The sequence below is a fragment of the Carcharodon carcharias genome (assembly GCF_017639515.1).
Source record: "Carcharodon carcharias isolate sCarCar2 chromosome 24 unlocalized genomic scaffold, sCarCar2.pri SUPER_24_unloc_1, whole genome shotgun sequence".
NCBI classification, from domain to species: domain Eukaryota; kingdom Metazoa; phylum Chordata; class Chondrichthyes; order Lamniformes; family Lamnidae; genus Carcharodon; species Carcharodon carcharias.
In genome coordinates, this window is record NW_024470584.1 from 1444258 (window position 1) to 1468137 (window position 23880).

The 23880-nt window shown below is 51.0% G+C and overlaps 1 protein-coding gene across 2 annotated transcripts in view; it reads right to left on the reverse strand.

Moving 5' to 3' along the window:
- The window catches only part of LOC121273484 (oocyte zinc finger protein XlCOF19-like), a 97324-nt gene that overhangs the window by 68942 nt on the left and 4502 nt on the right, over nt 1–23880 (reverse strand). For both annotated transcript variants that reach the window (XM_041180652.1, XM_041180653.1), the window contains exon 2: nt 17311–17476. The gene's annotated coding sequence lies outside the window, so the exon portion shown is untranslated. The remainder of the gene's footprint in view (nt 1–17310; nt 17477–23880) is intronic.

The window sequence follows — 23880 nt, forward strand, 5'->3', positions numbered from 1 at the left end:
GGATTAGTTGGGGGTTGATACAGGCCTATGGGGGAGACCGGGAAAGTGGGATTAGTTTGGGATTGATACAGGGCTATGGGGAGGGAGTGGGACAGTGGGATTAGTTTGAGATTGATACAGGGCTATGGGGAGAGACAGGGACAGTGAGTTTAGTTATGGATTGATACAGTGTTATAGGGAGGGAGTGGGACAGTGGGATTAAATTGAGATTGATACAGGGCTATGGGGAGAGAGTGGGCAGTGGGATTAGTTTGAGATTGATACAGGGCTATGGGGAGAGAGTGGGGCAGTGGGATTAGTTTGGGGAATGATACAGGGCTCTGGGCAGAGAGCGAGGCAGTGGGATTAGTTTGGGGATTGACATAGGGCTATGCGGAGAGAGCGGGTCAGTGGGATAGTTTGGGATTGATACAGGGCTAAGGGGAGTTAGTGGGGCAGTGGGATTAGTTTGGGGAATGATACAGGGATATGGGGAGAGAGTGGGGCAGTGGGATTAGTTTGGGGAATGATACAGGGATATGGGGAGAGAGTGGGGCAGTGGGATTAGTTTGGGAATGATACAGGGTTATGGGGAGAGAGTGGGGCAGTGGGATTAATTTGGGATTGATACAGGGATATGGGGAGAGAGTGGGGCAGTGGTATTAGTTTGGGTATTGATACAGGGTTATGGGGAGAGAGTGGGACAGTGGGATTAGTTTGGGATTGATACAGGGCTATGGGGAGAGAGTGGGACAATGGGATTAGTTTGGGCTTGATACAGGGCTATGGGGAGAGAGTGCGGGTTAGTGGTATCAGTTTGGGATTGATACTGGGCTATGGGGAGAGAGCGGGGTAGTGGTATCAGTTTGGGATTGATACAGGACTATGGGGAGAGAGCGGGGTAGTGGTATCAGTTTGGGATTGATACAGGGCTATGGGGAGAGAGCGGGGTAGTGGTATCAGTTTGGGATTGATACTGGGCTATGGAGAGGGAGCAGGGCAGTGCGATTAGCAAGGAGATTGATATAGGACTGTAGGGAGAGCGTGGGTCAGTGGGATTAGTTTGGGATTGGTAAAGGGCGATGGGAAGAGAGTGAGACTGTGGGATTAGATTGAGATTGGTACAGGGCTATGGGGAGAGAGTGAGACAGTGGGATCATTTGTGGATTGATACAGGTCTATGGGGAGAGAGTGGGGTAGTGGGATTATTTGGGGCTTGATGCAGGTCTATGGGTATAGAATGGGACAATGGGATTAGTTTGAGATTATAACAGGTCTATGGGTATAGAGTGGGACAGTGGGAATATTTTGGGATTGATACAGGGCTATGGGGTGAGAGTGGGGTAGTGGGATTAGTTTGGGATTGATACAGGGCTATGGGGAGAGAGCGGGACAGTAGGATTGGTTTGGGATTGATACTGTGCCATGAGCAGGGTGGGACAGTGGGATTAGTTTGGGATTCATACAGTGCTATGTGGAAAGAGTGGGACAGTGGAATTAGTTTGGGGACTGGTATAGGGCAATGGGGAGAGAGCGGAGCAGTGGGATTAATGTGGGGATTGATACAGGGCTATGGGGAGAGAGTGGGGTAGTGGGATTATTTGGGGATTGATACAGGTCTATGGGTATAGAGTGGGACAGTGGGATTAATTTGAGATTGATACAGATCTATGGGTATAGAGTGGGACAGTGCGAATATTTTGCCATTGATACAGGGCTATGGGGAAAGAGTGGGACAGTGGGATTAGTTTGGGATTGATACAGGGCTATGAGCAGGGTGGGACAGTGGGATTAGTTTGGGATTCATACAGGGCTATGGGGAGAGAGTGGGGCAGTGGAATTCGTTTGGGGACTGGTATACGGCTATAGGGAACACATCGGTCAGCGGGATTAGTTTGGGGGTTGATACAGGGCTATGGGAGAGACCGGGAAAGTGGGATTAGTTTGGGATTGATACAGGGCTATGGGGAGGGAGTGGGACAGTGGGATTAGTTTGGGATTGATACATGGCTATGGGGAGAGACAGGGACAGTGAGTTTAGTTATGGATTGATACAGTGTTATAGGGAGGGAGTGGGACAGTGGGATTAAATTGAGATTGATACAGGGCTATGGGGAGAGAGCGGGACAGTGGGATAGTTTGGGATTGATGCAGGGCTATGGGGAGAGAGCGAGGCAGTGGGATTAGTTTGGGGAATGATATAGGGCTGTTGGGAGAGAGTCAGAAAGTGGGATTAGTTTGGGATTGATATAGGGCTATGGGGATTTAGTGGGGCAGTGGGATTAGTTTGGGATTGATACAGGGCTAAGGGGAGAGAGTGGGGCAGTGGGATTAGTTTGGGGATTGATACAGGGCTATGGGGAGAGAGTGGGGCAGTGAGATTAGTTTGGGATTGATACAGGGTTATGGGGAGAGAGTGGGACAGTGGGATTAGTTTGGGATTGATACAGGGCTATGGGGAGAGAGCGAGGCAGTGGGATTAGTTTGGGGATTGACACAGGGCTATGGGGAGAGAGCGAGACAGTGGGATAGTTTGGGATTGATACAGGGCTATGGGGAGAGAGAGGGGCCGTGGGATTAGTTTGAGATTGAATGAGGTCTATGGGGAGAGAGTGGGGCAGTGGGATTAGTTTGGGATGGATACAGGGCTATGGGGAGAGAGTGGGACAGTGGGATTAGTTTGGGATTGATACAGGGTTATGGGGAGAGAGTGGGACAGTGGGATTAGTTTGGGATTGATACAGGGTTATGGGGAGAGAGTGGGACAGTGGGATTAGTTTGGGATTGATACAGGGCTATGGGGAGAGAGTGCGGGGCAGTGGTATCAGTTTGGGATTGATACAGGGCTATGGGGAGAGAGTGGGGCAGTGGGATTAGTTTGGGGAATGATACAGGGATATGGGGAGAGAGTGGGGCAGTGGTATTAGTTTGGGTATTGATACAGGGCTATGGGGAGAGAGTGGGACAGTGGGATTAGTTTGGGATTGATAAAGGGCTATGGGGAGAGAGTGGGACAATGGGATTAGTTTGGGCTTGATACAGGGCTATGGGGAGAGAGTGCGGGTTAGTGGTATCAGTTTGGGATTGATACTGGGCTATGGGGAGAGAGCGGGGTAGTGGTATCAGTTTGGGATTGATACAGGGATATGGGGACATTGTGGGACAGTGGGATCATTTGTGTTGTGATACAGGTCTATGGGGAGAGAATGGGGTAGTGGTATCAGTTTGGGATTGATACTGGGCTATGGAGAGGGAGCAGGGCAGTGCGATTAGCAAGGAGATTGATATAGGGTTGTAGGGAGAGCGTGGGTCAGTGGGATTTGTTTGGGATTGGTAAAGGGCGATGGGAAGAGAGTGAGACTGTGGGATTAGATTGAGATTGGTACAGGGCTATGGGGAGAGAGTGAGACAGTGGGATCATTTGTGGATTGATACAGGTCTATGGGGAGAGAGTGGGGTAGTGGGATTATTTGGGGCTTGATGCAGGTCTATGGGTATAGAATGGGACAATGGGATTAGTTTGAGATTATAACAGGTCTATGGGTATAGAGTGGGACAGTGGGAATATTTTGGGATTGATACAGGGCTATGGGGTGAGAGTGGGGTAGTGGGATTAGTTTGGGATTGATACAGGGCTATGGGGTGAGAGTGGGGTAGTGGGTTTAGTTTGGGATTGATACAGGGCTATGGGGAGAGAATGGGACAGTAGAATTAGTTTGGGATTGATACAGGGTTATGGGGAGAGAGTGGGACATTAGGATTGGTTTGGGATTGATACAGGGCCATGAGCAGGGTGGGACAGTGGGATTAGTTTGGGATTCATACAGGACTATGATCAGGGAGGGACAGTGGGATTAGTTTGGGATTCATACAGTGCTATGTGGAAAGAGTGGGACAGTGGAATTAGTTTGGGGACTGGTATAGGGCTATGGAGAGAGAACGGAGCAGTGGGATTAATGTGGGGATTGATACAGGGCTATGGGGAGAGAGTGGGGTAGTGGGATTATTTGGGGATTGATACAGGTCTATGGGTATAGAGTGGGACAGTGGGATTAATTTGAGATTGATACAGATCTATGGGTATAGAGTGGGACAGTGCGAATATTTTGGCATTGATACAGGGCTATGGGGAAAGAGTGGGACAGTGGGATTAGTTTGGGATTGATACAGGGCTATGAGCAGGGTGGGACAGTGGGATTAGTTTGGGATTCATACAGGGCTATGGGGAGAGAGTGGGGCAGTGGAATTCGTTTGGGGACTGGTATACGGCTATAGGGAACACATCGGTCAGCGGGATTAGTTTGGGGGTTGATACAGGGCTATGGGGGAGACCGGGAAAGTGGGATTAGTTTGGGATTAATACAGGGCTATGGGGAGGGAGTGGGACAGTGGGATTAGTTTGAGATTGATACATGGCTATGGGGAGAGACAGGGACAGTGAGTTTAGTTATGGATTGATACAGTGTTATAGGGAGGGAGTGGGACAGTGGGATTAAATTGAGATTGATACAGGGCTATGGGGAGAGAGTCGGGCAGTGGGATTAGTTTGGGGATTGACAGAGGGCTATGTGGAGAGAGTGGGACAGTGGGATTAGTGTGGGATTGATACAGGGCTATGGAGAGAGAGCGAGGCAGTGGGATTAGTTTGGGGAATGATATAGGGCTGTTGGGAGAGAGTCGGAAAGTGGGATTAGTTTGGGATTGATATAGGGCTATGGGGAGTTAGTGGGGCAGTGGGATTAGTTTGGGATTGATACAGGGCTAAGGGGAGAGAGTGGGACAGTGGTATTAGTTTGGGGATTGATACAGGGCTATGGGGAGAGAGAGGGGCCGTGGGATTAGTTTGAGATTGAATGAGGTCTATGGGGAGAGAGTGGGGCAGTGGGATTAGTTTGGGATGGATACAGGGCTATGGGGAGAGAGCGAGGCAGTGGGATTAGTTTGGGGATTGACACAGGACTATGGGGAGAGAGCGAGACAGTGGGATAGTTTGGTATTGATACAGGGCTATGGGGAGAGAGAGGGGCCGTGGGATTAGTTTGAGATTGAATGAGGTCTATGGGGAGAGAGTGGGGCAGTGGGATTAGTTTGGGATTGATACAGGGCTATGGGGAAAGAGTGGGACAGTGGGATTAGTTTGGGATTGATACAGGGCTATGGGGAGAGAGTGGGACAGTGGGATTAGTTTGGGATTGATACAGGGCTATGGGGAGAGAGTGCGGGGCAGTGGTATCAGTTTGGGATTGATACAGGGCTATGGGGAGAGAGTGGGGCAGTGGGATTAGTTTGGGATTGATACAGGACAATGGGGAGAGAGTGGGGCAGTGGGATTAGTTTGGGATTGATACAGGGGTATGGGGAGAGAGTGGGACAGTGGTATTAGTTTGGGAATTGATACAGGGCTATGGGGAGAGAGTGGGACAGTGGTATTAGTTTGGGGATTGATACAGGGCTATGGGGAGAGAGTGGGACAGTGGGATTAGTTTGGGGATTGATACAGGGCTATGGGGAGAGAGTGGAACAGTGGGATTAGTTTGGGATTGATACAGGGCTATGGGGAGAGAGTGGGACAGTGGGATTAGTTTGGGATTGATACAGGGCTGCAGGGAGAGTGTGGGACAGTGGGATTAGTTTGGGATTGCTACAGGGCGATGGGAAGAGAGTGAGACAGTGGGATTAGATTGAGATTGGTACAGGGCTATGGGGAGAGAATGAGACAGTGGGATTAGTTTGGGATTGGTACAGGGCTATGGGGAGAGAATGAGACAGTGGGATTAGATTGAGATTGGTACAGGGCGATGGGAAGAGAGTGAGACAGTGGCATTAGATTGAGATTGGTACTGGGCGATGGGAAGAGAGTGAGACAGTGGGATTAGATTGAGATTGGTACAGGGCTATGGGGAGAGAATGAGACAGTGGGATTAGATTGAGATTGGTACAGGGCTATGGGGAGAGAATGAGACAGTAGGATTAGTTTGGGATTGATATAGGGCTCTGGGGAGAGAGGAAGACATTAGGATTTGTTTGGGATTCATACAAGGCCATGAGCAGGGTGGGACAGTGGGATTAGTTTGGGATTCATACAGTGCTATGGGGAAAGAATGGGACAGTGGAATTAGTTTGGGGATTGGTATAGGGCTATGGGGAGAGAGCGGGACAGTGGGATTAGTTTGGGGATTGATACAGGGCTATGGGGAGAGATTGGGGTAGTGGGATTAGTTTGGGATTGGTAAAGGGCGATGGGAAGAGAGTGAGACTGTGGGATTAGATTGAGATTGGTACAGGGCTATGGGGAGAATGTGGGACAGTGGGATTATTTGGGGATTGATACAGGTCTATGGGTATAGAATGGGACAGTGGGATTAGTTTGAGATTGATACAGGTCTATAGGTATAGAGTGGGACAGTGGGAATATTTTGGGATTGATGCAGGGCTATGGGGTGAGAGTGGGGTAGTGGGATTAGTTTGGGATTGATACAGGGCTATGGGGAGAGAATGGGGCAGTAGAATTAGTTTGGGATTAATACAGGGCTATGGGGAGAGAGTGGGACAGTGGGATTAGTTTGGGATTGCTACAGGGCGATGGGAAGAGAGTGAGACAGTGGGATTAGATTGAGATTGGTACAGGGCTATGGGGAGAGAATGAGACAGTGGGATTAGTTTGGGATTGGTACAGGGCTATGGGGAGAGAATGAGACAGTGGGATTAGATTGAGATTGGTACAGGGCGATGGGAAGAGAGTGAGACAGTGGGATTAGATTGAGATTGGTACTGGGCGATGGGAAGAGAGTGAGACAGTGGGATTAGATTGAGATTGGTACAGGGCTATGGGGAGAGAATGAGACAGTGGGATTAGATTGAGATTGGTACAGGGCTATGGGGAGAGAATGAGACAGTGGGATTAGATTGAGATTGGTACAGGGCTATGGGGAGAGAATGAGACAGTGGGATTAGATTGAGATTGGTACAGGGCGATGGGAAGAGAGTGAGACAGTGGGATTAGATTGAGATTGGTACAGGGCTATGGGGAGAGTGCGACAGTCAGTTTAGTGTTGGATTGATACAGGGATATGGGGACATTGTGGGACAGTGGGATCATTTGTGTTGTGATACAGGTCTATGGGGAGAGAATGGGGTAGTGGGATTATTTGGGGATTGATACAGGTCTACGGGTATAGATTGGGACAGTGGGATTAGTTTGAGATTGATACAGGTCTATGGGTATAGAGTGGGACAGTGGGAATATTTTGGGATTGATGCAGAGCTATGGGGTGAGAGTGGGCTAGTGGGATTAGTTTGGGATTGATACAGGACTATGGGGAGAGAATGGGGCAGTAGAATTAGTTTGGGATTGATACAGGGCTATGGGGAGAGAGTGGGACAGTGGGATTAGTTTGGGATTGATACAGGGCTATGGGGAGAGAGTGGGACAATGGGATTAGTTTGGGGATTGATACAGGGCTATGGGGAGAGAGTGGGACAGTAGGATTAGTTTGGGATTGATATAGGGCTCTGGGGAGAGAGGAGGACAGTAGGATTTGTTTGGGATTCATACAAGGCCATGAACAGGGTGGGACAGTGGGATTAGTTTGGGATTCATACAGTGCTATGGGGAAAGAATGGGACAGTGGAATTAGTTTGGGGATTGGTATAGGGCTATGGGGAGAGAGCGGGACAGTGGGATTAGTTTGGGGATTGATACAGGGCTATGGGGAGAGATTGGGGTAGTGGGATTAGTTTGGGATTGGTAAAGGGCGATGGGAAGAGAGTGAGACTGTGGGATTAGATTGAGATTGTTACAGGGCTATGGGGAGAATGTGGGACAGTGGGATTATTTGGGGATTGATACAGGTCTATGGGTATAGAATGGGACAGTGGGATTAGTTTGAGATTGATACAGGTCTATAGGTATAGAGTGGGACAGTGGGAATATTTTGGGATTGATGCAGGGCTATGGGGTGAGAGTGGGGTAGTGGGATTAGTTTGGGATTGATACAGGGCTATGGGGAGAGAATGGGGCAGTAGAATTCGTTTGGGATTAATACAGGGCTATGGGGAGAGAGTGGGACAGTGGGATTAGTTTGGGATTGATACAGGGCTATGGGGAGAGAATGGGACAGTGTGATTAGTTTGGGATTGATACAGGGCTATGGGGAAAGAGCGGGACAGTAGGATTCATTTGGGATTGATACAGATCTATGGGTATAGAGTGAGACATTGCGAATATTTTGGCATTGATACAGGGCTATGGGGAAAGAGTGGGACAGTGGATTAGTTTGGGATTGATACAGGGCTATGAGCAGGGTGGGACAGTGGGATTAGTTTGGGATTCATACAGGGCTATGGGGAGAGAGTGGGGCAGTGGAATAAGTTTGAGTTTGATACAGGGCTATGGGGAAAGAGTGGGTTAGTGGAATTCGTTTGGGGACTGGTATACGGCTATAGGGAACACATCGGTCAGCGGGATTAGTTTGGGGGTTGATACAGGGCTATGGGGGAGACCGGGAAAGTTTGATTAGTTTGGGATTGATACAGGACAATGGGGAGAGAGTGGGACAGTGGGATTAGTTTGGGATTGATACAGGGCTATGGGGAGGGAGTGGGACAGTGGGATTAGTTTGGGATTGATACAGGGCTATGGGGAGAGAGCGGGACAGTGGGATATTTTGGGATTGATAGAGGGCTATGGGGAGAGAGAGGAGCCGTGGGATTAGTTTGGGATTGAACGTGGTCTATGGGGAGAGAGTGGGACAGTGAGATTAGTTGGGGATTGATACAGGGCTATGGGGAGTGAACGGGACAGTGGGATTAGTTTGGGATTGATACAGGGCAATGGGGAGAGAGTGGGACAGTGGTATTAGTTTGGGGATTGATACAGAGCTATGGGGAGAGAGTGGGACAGTGGGATTAGTTTGGGGATTGATACAGGGCTATGGGGAGAGCGTGGGAAAGTGGTATTAGTTTGGGGATTGAGACAGGGCTATGGGGAGAGAGTGGGGCAGTGTTAATAGTTTGGGATTGAGACAGGGCTATGGGGAGAGAGTGGGACAGTGGGATTCGTTTGGGATTGATACAGGGCTATGGGGAGAGAGTGGGACAGTGGTATTAGTTTGGGGATTGATACAGGGCTATGGGAAGAGAGTGGGAGAGTGGAATTAGTTTGGGATTGATACACGGCTGTAGGGAGAGCGTGGGTCAGTCGGATTAGTTTGGGATTGGTACAGGGCGATGGGAAGAGAGTGAGACAGTGGGATTAGATTGAGATTGGAAAAGGGCTATGGGGAGAGAATGAGACAGTGGGATTAGATTGAGATTGGTACAGGGCTATGGGGAGAGAATGAGACAGTGGGATTAGATTGAGATTGGTTCAGGGCTATGGAAAGAGAATGAGACAGTGGGATTAGATTGAGATTGGTACAGGGCTATGGGGAGAGAATGAGACAGTGGGATTAGATTGGGATTGGTACAGGGCGATGGGGAGAGAATGAGACAGTGGGATTAGATTGAGATTGGTACAGGGCTATGGGGAGAGAATGAGACAGTGTGATTAGATTGAGATTGGTACAGGGCTGTGGGGAGAGAATGAGACAGTGGGATTAGATTGAGATTGGTACAGGGCTATGGGGAGAGAATGAGACAGTGGGATTAGTTTGGGATTGATACAGGGCTATGGGTCAGAGCAGGGTAGTGGAATTAGTTTGGGGATTTATACCGGGCTATGGGGAGTGGGAGGGGCAGTGGGATTATTTTGAGATTGATACACGGCTATGGGGTACAAATGGGTCAGCGGGAATAGTTTGGGGGTTGTTACAGGGCTATGGGGAGACGGTGGGACAGTGGGATTAGTTTCTGGGTTGATACAGGGCTATTGGGAGAGAGTCGGACAGTGGGATTAGTTTGGGGATTGATACAGCTCTATGGGGAGAGTAGAGGCCAGTGGGATTAGTTGGGAATTGATACATCTCTATGGGGAGGGAGTGTGACAGTGGGATTAGTTTGGGATTGATACAGGGCTATGGGGAGAGTGTGGGACAGTGGGATCATTTGTGGATTGATACAGGTCTATTGGGAGAGAGTGGGGTAGTGGGATTATTTGGGGATTGATACAGGTCTATGGATACAGAATGGGACAGTGGGATCAGTCTGAGATTAATACAGGTCAATTGGGAGAGAGTGGGGTAGTGGGTTTAGTTTGGGATTGATACACGGCTATGGAGAGAGAGCGGGACAGTAGGATTAGTTTGGGATTGATACACGGCTATGGAGAGAGAGCGGGACAGTAGGATTAGTTTGGGATTGATACACGGCTATGGAGAGAGAGCGGGACAGTAGGATTAGTTTGGGATTGATACACGGCTATGGAGAGAGAGCGGGACAGTAGGATTAGTTTGGGATTCATACAGGGCTATGGGGAGAGAGTGGGGCAGTGGCATAAATTTGAGTTTGATACAGGGCTATGGGGAACAAATGGGTCAGCGGGATTAGTTTGGGGGTTGATACAGGGCTATGGGGAGAGAGTGGGACAGTGGGATTAGTTTGGGATTGATACAGGGCTATGGGTCAGAGCAGGGTAGTAGAATTAGTTTGGCGATTTATACCGGGCTATGGGGAGTGGGAGGGGCAGTGGGATTATTTTGAGATTGATACACGGCTATGGGGTACAAATGGGTCAGCGGGAATAGTTTGGGGGTTGGTACAGGGCTATGGGGAGAGAATGAGACAGTGGGATTAGATTGAGATTGGTACAGGGCTATGGGGAGAGAATGAGACAGTGGGATTAGATTGAGATTGGTACAGGGCTACTGGGGAGAGAATGAGACAGTGGGATTAGATTGAGATTGGTACAGGGCGATGGGAAGAGAGTGAGACAGTGGGATTAGATTGAGATTGGTACAGGGCTATGGGGAGAGAATGAGACAGTGGGATTAGATTGAGATTGGTACAGGGCGATGGGAAGAGTGTGAGACAGTGGGATTAGATTGAGATTGGTACAGGGCAATGGGGAGAGAATGAGACAGTGGGATTAGATTGAGATTGGTACAGGGCTATGGGAAGAGAGTGAGACAGTGGGATTAGATTGAGATTGGTACAGGGCTATGGGGAGAGAATGAGACAGGGGGATTAGATTGAGATTGGTACAGGGCTATGGGGAGAGAATGAGAGAGTGGGATTAGATTGAGATTGGTACAGGGCTATGGGAAGAGAGTGAGACAGGGGGATTAGATTGAGATTGGAACAGGGCTATGGGGAGAGAATGAGACAGTGGGATTAGATTGAGATTGGTACAGGGCTATGGGGAGAGAATGAGACAGTGGGATTAGATTGAGATTGGTACAGGGCTATGGGGAGAGAATGAGACAGGGGGATTAGATTGAGATTGGTACAGGGCTATGGGGAGAGAATGAGACAGTGGGATTAGATTGAGATTGGTACAGGGCTATGGGTTGAGACTGGGTCAGTGGGATCATTTTGTGGAAAGATACAGGGCTATGGGGAGGGAATGGGGAAGTGGGATTGGTTTGAGGGTTGATACAGGTGTATGGGGACAGACTGGGGATGTGGGATTAGTTTGCGGATTGTTACAGGGCTATGGGGAGAGACTTCGACAGTGAGTTTAGTTTTGGATTGATACAGGTCTATGGGGAGAGAGTGGGTTAGTGGGATTATTTGGGGATTGATACAGGTCTATGGGTATAGAATGTGACAGTGGGATTAGTTTGAGATTGATACAGGTCTATGGGTATAGAGTGGGACAGTGGGAATATTTTGGGATTGATACAGGGCTATGGGGTGAGAGTGGGGTAGTGGGATTAGTTTGGGATTGATACAGGGCTATGGGGAGAGAATGGGACAGCAGAATTAGTTTGGGATTGATACAGGGCTATGGGGAGAGAGTTCGACAGTAGGATTAGATTGGGATTGATACAGGGCTTTGGGGAGAGAGCGGGACAGTAGGATTTGTTTGGGATTGATACAGGGCCATGAGCAGGGTGGGACAGTGGGATTAGTTTGGGATTCATACAGGGCCATGAGCAGGGTGGGACAGTGGGATTAGTTTCGGATTCATTGAGTGCTAAGGGGAAAGAGTGGGACAGTGGAATTAGTTTGAGGATTGGTATAGGGCTATAGGGAGAGAGCGGGGCAGTGGGATTAGTTTGGGGATTGATACAGGGCTATGGGGAGAGAGTGGGTTAGTGGGATTATTTGGGGATTGATACAGGGCTATGGGGAGAGAGTGGGGTAGTGGGATTATTTGGGGATTGATACAGGTCTACGGGTATAGAGTGGGACAGTGGGATTAATTTGAGATTGATACAGATCTATGGGTATAGAGTGGGACAGTGGGAATATTTTGGGATTGATACAGGGCTATGGGGAGAGTGTGGGACAGTGGGATTAGTTTGGGATTGATACAGTGCTATGAGCAGGGTGGGACAGTGGGATTAGTTTGGGATTCATAATGGGCTATGGGGAGGGAGTGGGGCAGTGGGATTACTTTGGGGATTGATACAGGGCTATGGGGGGATATCAGGACAGTGGGATTATTTTGGTGAATGATACAGTGCTACAGGGAGAGATTGGGGAATTTGTAGTAGTTTGGGGGTTGATACAGGGCCATGTGTTGATATTGGGACTGTGATATTATTCTGGGGAATGATAGAGGGCTATGGGGAAAGAGTGGGGATGTGGGTTAGTTTGAGATTGATACAGGGCTCTGCGTGGAGAGTGAGGTAATGGTTTTATTTTGGAATTGATACAGGGCTGTGGCGAGAGGGTGGGACAGTGGGATTAGTTTGGGATTGATACAGGGCTTTGGGGAGAGAGTGGGACAGTGGGATTAGTTTGGGATTGATACAGTGCTATGGGGAGAGAAGGGGACAGTAGGATTAGTTTGGGATTGTTACAAGGCTATGGCAAGAGTGTGGGGCAGTGGGATTAGTTTGGGATTGATACAGGTATATGGGGGGAGATCAGGACAGTGGGATTATTTTGGGGAATGATAGAGGGCTATGGGGAGAGAGTGGGGAAGTGGGATTAGTTTGGGATTGATACAGGGCTGTGGGGAGAGTGTGGGGAAGTGGGATTAGTTTGAGATTGATACAGAGCTATTGGGAAAGACTGGGACTGTGGGATAAGTTGGGGATTGATACAGGGCTGTGAGGAGAGTGGGGCAGTGGGATTTGTTTGAGATTGATACAGGGCTATGAGCAGGGTGGAACAGTGGGATTAGTTTGGGATTCATACAGGGCTATGGGGAGAGAGTGGGGCAGTGGCATAAGTTTGAGTTTGATACAGGGCTATGGGGAACAAATGGGTCAGCGGGATTAGTTTGGGGGTTGATACAGGGCTATGGGGAGAGAGTGGGACAGTGGGATTAGTTTGGGATTGATACAGGGCTATGGGTCAGAGCAGGGTAGTGGAATTAGTTTGGGGATTTATACCGGGCTATGGCGAGTGGGAGGGGCAGTGGGATTATTTTGAGATTGATACACGGCTATGGGGTACAAATGGGTCAGCGGGAATAGTTTGGGGGTTGATACAGGGCTATGGGGAGACGGTGGGACAGTGGGATTAGTTTCTGGGTTGATACAGGGCTATTGGGAGAGAGTCGGACAGTGGGATTAGTTTGGGGATTGATACAGCTCTATGGGGAGAGTAGAGGCCAGTGGGATTAGTTGGGAATTGATACATCTCTATGGGGAGGGATTGGGACAGTGGGATTAGTTTGGGATTGATACAGGGCTATGGGGAGAGTGTGGGACAGTGGGATCATTTGTGGATTGATACAGGTCTATTGGGAGAGAATGGGGTAGTGGGAGTAATGTGGGGATTGATACAGGTCTATTGGGAGAGAGTGGGGTAGTGGGATTATTTGGGGATTGATACAGGTCTATGGATATAGAATGGGACAGTGGGATTAGTCTGAGATTAATACAGGTCAATTGGGAGAGAGTGGGGTAGTGGGTTTAGTTTGGGATTGATACACGGCTATGGAGAGAGAGCGGGACAGTAGGATTAGTTTGGGATTGATACACGGCTATGGAGAGAGAGCGGGACAGTAGGATTAGTTTGGGATTGATACAGGGCTATGGGGAGAGAGCGGGACAGTGGGATTAGTTTGGGGATTGATACAGGTCTATGGGTATAAAGTGGGACAATGGGATTAATTTGAGATTGATACAGATCTATGGGTATAGAGTGGAACAGTGGGAATATTTTGGGATTGTTACAGGGCTATGGGGAAATAGTGGGACAGTGGGATTAGTTTGGGGATTGATTCAGGGCAATGGGGGGAGAGTGGGACAGTGGGATTAGTTTGGGATTGATACAGGGCTATCGGGAAAGAGTGGGGCAGTGGGATTAGTTTGGGGATTGATACAGGGCTATGGGGAAAGACTGGGGCAGTGGGATTATTTTGGGGATTGATACAGGACTATGGGGAAAGAGTGGGACTGTGGGATAAGGTCAGGGATTGATACAGGGTTATGAGGAGAGTGGGACAGTGGGATTAGTTTGGGATTCATAATGGGCTATGGGGAGGGAGTGGGGCAGTGGCATAAGTTTGAGTTTGATACAGGGCTATGGGGAACAAATGGGTCAGCGGGATTAGTTTGGGGGTTGATACAGGGCTATGGGGAGAGAGTGGGACAGTGGGATTAGTTTGGGATTGTTACAGGGCACTGGGGAGAGAGTGGGGCAGTGGGATTAGTTTGGGAATGATACAGGGCTATGGGGAGAGAGTGGGATTAGTTTGGGATTGATACAGGGCAATGGGGAGAGAGTGGGACAGTGGGATTAGTTTGGGATTGACACAGGGCTATGGGGAGAGAGTGGGACAATGGGATTAGTTTGGGGATTGATACAGGGCTATGGGGAGAGATTGGGACAGTGGGATTAGTTTGGGATTGTTACAGGGCACTGGGGAGAGTGTGGGGCAGTGGGATTAGTTTGGGGATTGATACAGGGCTATGGGGAGAGTGTGGGACAGTGGGATCATTTGTGGATTGATACAGGTCTATTGGGAGAGAATGGGGTAGTGGGAGTAATGTGGGGATTGATACAGGTCTATTGGGAGAGAGTGGGGTAGTGGGATTATTTGGGGATTGATACAGGTCTATGGATATAGAATGGGACAGTGGGATTAGTCTGAGATTAATACAGGTCAATTGGGAGAGAGTGGGGTAGTGGGTTTAGTTTGGGATTGATACACGGCTATGGAGAGAGAGCGGGACAGTAGGATTAGTTTGGGATTGATACACGGCTATGGAGAGAGAGCGGGACAGTAGGATTAGTTTGGGATTGATACACGGCTATGGAGAGAGAGCGGGACAGTAGGATTAGTTTGGGATTGATACAGGGCTATGGGGAGAGAGCGGGACAGTGGGATTAGTTTGGGGATTGATACAGGTCAATGGGTATAAAGTGGGACAATGGGATTAATTTGAGATTGATACAGATCTATGGGTATAGAGTGGAACAGTGGGAATATTTTGGGATTGTTACAGGGCTATGGGGAAATAGTGGGACAGTGGGATTAGTTTGGGGATTGATTCAGGGCAATGGGGGGAGAGTGGGACAGTGGGATTAGTTTGGGATTGATACAGGGCTATCGGGAAAGAGTGGGACAGTGGGATTAGTTTGGGGATTGATACAGGGCTATGGGGAAAGACTGGGGCAGTGGGATTATTTTGGGGATTGATACAGGACTATGGGGAAAGAGTGGGACTGTGGGATAAGGTCAGGGATTGATACAGGGTTATGAGGAGAGTGGGACAGTGGGATTAGTTTGGGATTCATAATGGGCTATGGGGAGGGAGTGGGGCAGTGGGATTAGTTTGAGATTGATACAGGGCTATGGGGAGAGAGTGGGGCAGTGGGATTAGTTTGGGATTGTTACAGGGCACTGGGGAGAGAGTGGGGCAGTGGGATTAGTTTGGGAATGATACAGGGCTATGGGGAGAGAGTGGGATTAGTTTGGGATTGATACAGGGCAATGGGGAGAGAGTGGGACAGTGGGATTAGTTTGGGATTGACACAGGGCTATGGGGAGAGAGTGGGACAATGGGATTAGTTTGGGGATTGATACAGGGCTATGGGGAGAGATTGGGACAGTGGGATTAGTTTGGGATTGTTACAGGGCACTGGGGAGAGTGTGGGGCAGTGGGATTAGTTTGGGGATTGATACAGGGCTATGGGGAGAGAGTGGGGCAGTGGGATTAGTTTGGGATTGTTACAGGGCACTGGGGAGAGAGTGGGGCAGTGGGATTAGTTTGGGAATGATACAGGGCTATGGGGAGAGAGTGGGATTAGTTTGGGATTGATACAGGGCTATGGGGAGAGAGTGGGACAGTGGGATTAGTTTGGGATTGATACAGGGCAATGGGGAGAGAGTGGGACAGTGGGATTAGTTTGGGATTGACACAGGGCTATGGGGAGAGAGTGGGACAGTGGGATTAGTTTGGGGATTGATACAGGGCTATGGGGAGAGAGTGGGACAGTGGGATTAGTTTGGGATTGACACAGGGCTATGGGGAGAGAGTGGGACAATGGGATTAGTTTGGGGATTGATACAGGGCTATGGGGAGAGAGTGGGGCAGTGGGATTAGTTTGGGGATTGATACAGGGCTATGGGGAGAGAGTGGGCAGTGGGATTAGTTTGGGGATTGATACAGGGCTATGGGGAGAGAGTGGGACAGTGGGATTAGTTTGGGGATTGATACAGGGCTATGGGGAGAGAGTGGGGCAGTGGGATTAGTTTGGGGATTGATACAGGGCTATGGGGAGAGAGTGGGGCAGTGGGATTAGTTTGGGGATTGATACAGGGCTATGGGGAGAGAGTGAGACAGTGGGATTAGTTTGGGATTGATACAGGGCAATGGGGAGAGAGTGGGACAGTGGGATTAGTTTGAGATTGACACAGGGCGATGGGGAGAGAGTGGGATTAGTTTGGGATTGATACAGGGCTATGGGGAGAGAGTGGGTCAGTGGGATTAGTTTGGGATTGATACAGGGCTATGGGGAGAGAGTGGGACAATGGGATTAGTTTGGGGATTGATACAGGGCTATGGGGAGAGAGTGGGTCAGTGGGATTAGTTTGGGATTGATACAGGTCTATGGGGAGAGAGTGGGACAGTGGGATTAGTTTGGGATTGTTACAGGGCTATGGGGAGAGAGTGGGACAGTGGGATTAGTGTGGGATTGTTACAGGGCACTGGGCAGAGAGTGGAGCAGTGGGATTAGTTTGGGATTGACACCGGGTTATCGGTGGAGAACAGGGAACACGATGAGATTTATCCAGCATCTTATTCCGCGGATGTGGGAGCCACATACCTGGAGGGCGGGACTTCTGAAGCCTGGTGCCTTCCCGAATGAACTCCCAACCCCAAACGTGATCTGCGGTTTACGGGTTGTCCACACTCACGTCCCCTCTCCCTCGGCAATTGACCACAGCAGGACCCAGGCAGGGGCTCGAGGTCAGGAGTCCAAAGCAAGACACCTGTGGTTCAGAATGGAAAGATCCCAGTTATACAGGCAGTCTTCACCATCCCCTCCACCACTGTCAACAGGCCCTCTCGGCCCCCAGTGTCCATTACAGGGACAGAGAGGCCGGCATCTCCCTCAGGGAACCATCCAACATCCCTTCTTTCCACCCTGCACGTTTCAAGGCAGGGAAATGGCAGCAAAAAGGTAGGACGATGGAGGGAAGGAGAGAGACGGGGTGATGGAGGGAAGGAGTGGGACAGGGTGATGGAGGGTAAGAGAGAGACATGGTGATGGAGGGAAGGAGAGAGACAGGTGATGGAGGGATGGAGAGAGAGACAGGTGATGGAGTCTAGGAGAGAGGCAGGGTGATGGAGTGAAGGAGAGAGGTAGAGTGATGGAGGGAAAGAGAGAGGCAGGGTGATGGAGGGAAAGAGAGAGACAGGGCGATGGAAGGAAGGAGAGAAGTTGGGTGATGGAGCGAAGGAGAGAGACAGGGTGATGGAGGGAATGAGAGATACAAGGCGATGGAGGGAAGGAGAGAGACAGGGCCATGGAGGGAAGAAGTGAGACAGGGCGATAGAGGGAAGGAGTCAGGTAGGCTGATGGAGGGAAGGAGAGAGGTTGGGCGATGGAGCGAAGGAGAGAGACATGGTGATGGAGGGAAGGAGAAAGGAAGGTCGATAGAGTCAAGGAGAGAGACTGGGCGATGGAGGGAAGGAGAGAGACTGGGCAATGGAGGGAAGGAGAGAGACAGGGCAGTGGAGCGATGGAGAGAGTGACGGAGAGAAGGAGAGAAAGAAAGTGAAGGTGGTACGAAGAGAGACAGAGAGAAGGGGAGAAGGAAAATAACAGGACAATGGCAGAAGGAGAGAGAGAGGGCGATGGAGCGAAGGTCAGGGGATGAAAGATCGTAGAGACACAGGGTGATGGAATGAAGGAGGCAGACAGGTCGATGGAGGGAAGGAGAAAGAAGAGAGGCATGACGTTGGAGAGAAGGGGAGAGACAGGGCGATGGAGCGAAGAAGAGATACAAGGGGGATGGAGGGAAGGAGAGAGACAGGGTGATGGAGGGAAGGAGAGTGGTTGGGCGGTAGAGGGAAGGACAGAGACAGGGTGATGGAGCGAAGAAGAGATACAAGGGGGATGGAGGGAAGGACAGAGACAGGGCGATGGAGGGAAGGAGAGAGACAGGGCGATGGATGGAAGGAGAGAGAGAGTGACGGGGGGAAGGAGAGAGAGAAAGCGAAGGAGGTACGAAGAGCGAGAGCAATGGAGAGAAGGCAATGGAGGGAAGGAGAGAGAGAATGTGATGGAGGGAGGAAGAGTGAGAGGGCGATGAAGTGAAGGGAGGGGCGTGATGGAAGTACTCAGAGACACATGGCGATGGGGAGAAGGAGACAGACAGGTTGCTGGAGGGAAGAAGAAAGGTAGGACAATGGAGGGAAGGAGATAGACTGGGCGATGGAGGGAAGGAAAAGACAGGGCGATGGAGGGAAGGAGAGAGACAGGGACATGGAGGGAAGAAGTGAGACAGGGCGATAGAGGGAAGGAGACAGGTAGGGTGATGGAGGGAAGGAGAGAGACAGGGTGATGGGAGGAATGAGAGACACAGGGCAATGGGGGGAAGGAGAGAGGCAGGGCGATGGAGGGCAGGAGAGAGAGACAGGATGATGGACGAAATGAGAGAGGCATGATGGAGGGAAGGAGAGAGACTGAGCATGAGAGAGAGAGTGACGGAGGGAAGGAGAGAGAGAAAGTGAAGGAGGTACGATGAGAGACAGAGAGAGGGAGGGAAGAAGAGAGCCTAGACGATGGACGGAAGGAGAGGGGTGTGGTGATGGAGGGAAGGGGAGAGACAAGTCGTGGAGGGAAGGAGAGAGACAGGGCAATGGAGGGAAGGAGAGAGAGAAAGCGAAGGAGTTACAAAGAGAGAAAGAGCGATGGAGAGAAGGAAAATAATAGGGCAATAGGTGGAAGGAGAGAGAGAAGGTTGAAGGAGGGAAGGAGACTAAGAGGGCAAGTGAGTGAAGGGGAGGGGGGGCGATGGAAGGACACTGAGACAGTGTGATGGAGTGAAGGAGTCAGACAGGGTGATGGAGTGAAGGAGAGAGACAGGGTGATGGAGGGAAGGAGAGAGACAGGGTGATGGAGCGAAGGAGAGAGACAGGGTGATGGAGTGAAGGAGAGAGACAGGGCGAAAGAGCGAAGGAGAGAGACAGGGTGATGGAGGGAAGGAGAGAGACTGGGAGATAGAGGGAAGGAGAAAGACAGGGTGATGGAGGGAAGGAGAGAGACAGGGCGATAGAGGGAAGGAGAGAGAAAGGGTGATGGAGGGAAGGAGAGAGACTGGGCGATAGAGGGAAGGAGAGATACAAGACAATGGAGGGAATGAGAGAAACAGGGCGAAGAAGGGAAGGAGAGAGAAAGGGTGATTGGGGCAAGTTGAGAGCCAGAGTGAAGGGGGGAAGGAGAGAGACAGGGTGATGGAGTGAAGGAGGGAGACAGGGCAATGGAAGGAAGTAGAGGGTGATGGAGGGAAGGAGAGAGACAGTATGATGGAGGGAAGGAGAGAGACAGGGCGATGGAGGGAAGGAGAGAGACAGGGTGATGGAGGGAAGGAGGGAGACAGGATGATGGAGTGAAGGAGACAGACAGGGTGATGGAGGGAAGGAGAGAGACAGGGTGATGGAGGGAAGGAGAGAGACAGGGCGATGGAGGGAAGGAGAGAGACAGGACAATGTAGGGAAGGAGAGAGGCAGGGTGATGGAGGGAAGGAGGGAGACAGGGCGATGGAAAGAAGTAGAGAGGCAGCATGATGGAGGGAAGGAGAGAGACAGGACGATGGAGTGAAGGAGACAGAAAGGGTGATGGAGGGAAGGAGGGAGACAGGACGATGGAGTGAAGGAGACAGACAGGGTGATGGAGGGAAGGAGAGAGACAGGGTGATGGAGGGAAGGAGAGAGACCGGGCGATGGAGGGAAGGAGAGAGACAGGATGATGTAGGGAAGGAGAGAGGCAGGGTGATGGGGGGAAGGAGAGAGGCAGGGTGATGGGGGGAAGGAGAGAGGCAGGGTGATGGGGGAAGGAAAGAGACAGGGCAATGGAGGGAAGGAGAGAGACAGGGCGATGGAGGGAAGGAGAGAGACAGGGCGATGGAGGGAAGGAGAGAGGCAGGGTGATGGGGGGAAGGAGAGAGACAGGGCGATAGGGGGAAGGAGAGAGACAGGGCAATGGAGGGAAGGAGAGAGGCAGGGTGATGGGGGGAATGAGAGAGAGAGGGCGATGGAGGGAAGGGGAGAGGTAGGGTGATAGGTGGAATGAGAGAGACATGATAAAGGGAAGGAGTGAGACACAGTGATGGAGAAAAGGGGAGAGACTGGGCAATGGAGCAAGGAGAGAGAGAGAGTGATGGAGGGAAGGAGAGAGAAAATGAAGGAGGTATGAAGAGAGACAGAACGATAGAGAGAAGGAAAATAACAGGGCAATGGGGGGAAGGAGAGAGAGAAGGCTTTTGAGGGAAGAAGAGTAAGAGGACGATGGAGCGAAGGGGAGGGGAGCAATTGAAGGACGCAGAGACACATCGCGATGGAGAGAATGAGAAAGACAGGTTGCTGGAGGGAAGGAGAAAGGTAGGACAATGGAGGGAAGGATATAGACAGGGTGATGGAGGGAAGGAGAGAGACAGGGCGATGGAGGGAAGGAAAGAGACAGGGTGATGGAGGGAAAGGGAGAGACAGAGTGATGGAGGGAAGGAGAGAGAGAAAGGACAATGGAGGGAAGGAGAGAGAACGGGCAATGGAGGGAGGGAGAGAGACAGGGTGAGGGAGGGAAGGAGAGAGACTGGGTAATGAAGGGAAGGCGAGAGATACAGCGATGGATGGAAGGAGAGAAACAGGGTGATGGACAGAGGCATGATGGAGGGAAGGTGGGAGAGTGGGCATGAGAGAGAGAGTGACGGATGGAAGGAGAGAGAAAAAGCGAAGGAGGTACGAAGAGAGACAGAGCGATGGTGAGAAGGGCAATGGGGGGAAGGAGAAAGAGAAGGCGATGGAGGTAAGGATAGTGAGAAGGTGATAGAGTGAAGCAGAGGGGGGTGATGGAGGATGCAGAGACACAGGGTGACGGAGAGAAAGGTCAATGGAGGGAAGGAGAAAGGTAGGATGATGGAGACAAGGAGTGAGACTGGGCGATGGAGGGAAGAGAGACAGGGCGATTGAGTGAAGGATAGAGGGTGGGCGATGGAGGGAAGGAGATGGAGAGGTGATAGAGGGAAGGAGAGAGAGAGGGCAATAGATGGAAGGAGAGGGACAGGGCGATGGAGGGAAGGAAAGACACAGGGCGATGGAGGGACGGAGAGAGTCTGGGCAATGGGGGGAAGGACAGTGACAAAGTGATTGAGAGAAGGAGAGAGAGACAATGTGATGGAGGGAAGGAGAGGGAGGAGGTGATGGAGGGAAGAGGAGAGACTGGGCGATAGAGGGAAGGAGAAAGACAGGGTGATGGAGGGAAGGAGAGAGACAGGGCGATGAAGTGAAGGAGAGAGACAGGGCGATAGAGGGAAGGAGAGAGACAGGGTGATGGAGGGAAGGGGAGAGACTGGGCGATAGAGGGAAGGAGAAAGACAGGGTGATGGAGGGAAGGAGAGAGACTGGATGATAGAGGGAAGGAGAGAGACAGCACGATGAAGTGAAGAAGAGAGACAGGGCGATAGAGGGAAGGAGAGAGACAGGGTGATGGAGGGAAGGGGAGAGACTGGGCGATAGAGGGAAGGAGAAAGACAGGGTGATGGAGGGAAGGAGAGAGACAGCACGATGGAGGGAAGGAGAGAGACTGGGCCATGGAGGGAAGGAGAGATACAAGACAACGGAGGGAATGAGAGAAACAGGGCGAAGAAGGGAAGGAGAGAGAAAGGGTGATTGGGGCAAGTTGAGAGCCAGAGTGAAGGGGGGAAGGAGAGAGACTGGGTGATGAAGGGAAGGAGGGAGACTGGGTGATGGAGGGAAGGAGGGAGACAGGGTGATGGAGGGAAGGAGGGAGACAGGGCAATGGAGGGAAGGAGAGAGACAGGGTGATGGGGGGAATGAGAGAGACAGGGCGATGGAGGGAATGAGAGAGACAGGGTGATGGGGGGAATGAGAGAGACAGGGCGATGGAGGGAAGGAGAGAGACAGGGCGATGGGGGGAATGAGAGAGACAGGGCGATGGAGGGAATGAGAGAGACAGGGTGATGGGGGGAATGAGAGAGACAGGGTGATGGGGGGAATGAGAGAGACAGGGTGATGGGGGGAATGATAGAGACAGGGCGATGGAGGGAATGAGAGAGACAGGGTGATGGGGGGAATGAGAGAGACAGGGCGATGGGGGGAATGAGAGAGACAGGGTGATGGGGGGAATGAGAGAGACAGGGTGATGGGGGGAATGAGAGAGACAGGGCGATGGAGGGAAAGAGAGAAACAGGCAATGGGGGGAAGTAGAGAGACCGGGCGATGGAGAGAAGGCAAATAACAGGGCAAATGCAGAAGGAGAGAGAGATTGCGATGGAGGGAAGGAGAGCAAGAGGGCGAAGGAGCGAAGGACAGGGCGGGACGATGGAGGGACGCAGAGAAACAGGGTGATGGAGGGAAGGAGACAGACAGGTCGATGGAGGGAAGGACAAAGATAGGACGATGGAGTCAAGGAGACAGATTCAGCGATGGAGAGCAGAAAGAGAGACAGTATGATGGAGGGAAGGAGAGAGACAGTGATGGAGGGATGGAGATAGACAGGGTGATGGATGGAAGGAGAGAGAAAGGGTGGTGGAGTCAAGGAGAGAGACAGGGTGATGGAGGGAAAGAGAGAGACAGGGTGATGGAGGGAAGGAGAGAGAAAGGGTGATGGAGGGAAGGGGAGAGAAAGGGTGATGGAGGGAAGGAGAGAGAAAGGGTGATGGAGGGAAGGGGAGAGGCTGGTTGATGGAGGGAAGGAGAGAGACAGGGTGATGGAGGGAAGGAGAGAGAAAGGGTGATGGAGGGAAGGAGAGAGAAAGGGTGATGGATGGAAGGAGAGAGACAGGGCAATGGAGGGAAGGAGAGAGAGTGATGGAGTGAAGGACAGAGAGAAAGCAAAGGATTTACAAAGAGAGAAAGAGCGATGGAGAGAAGGAAAATAATAGGGCAATAGATGGAAGGAGAGAGAGAAGGACTGAAGGAGATAAGAGGGTGATGGAGTGAAGGGACTGGGGGGGCGATGGAAGGGCACAGAAGCACAGGGTGATGGAGGGAAGGAGAGAAAGAGAGTGATGGAGGGAAGGAGAGAGACAGGGTGATGGAGGGAAGGAGAGAGAGAGAGTGATGGAGGGAATGAAAAAGGTAGGACGAAGGAGGGAAGGAGAAAGACAGTCGATGGAGTGAAGGAGAGAGAGAGTGATGGAGGGAAGGA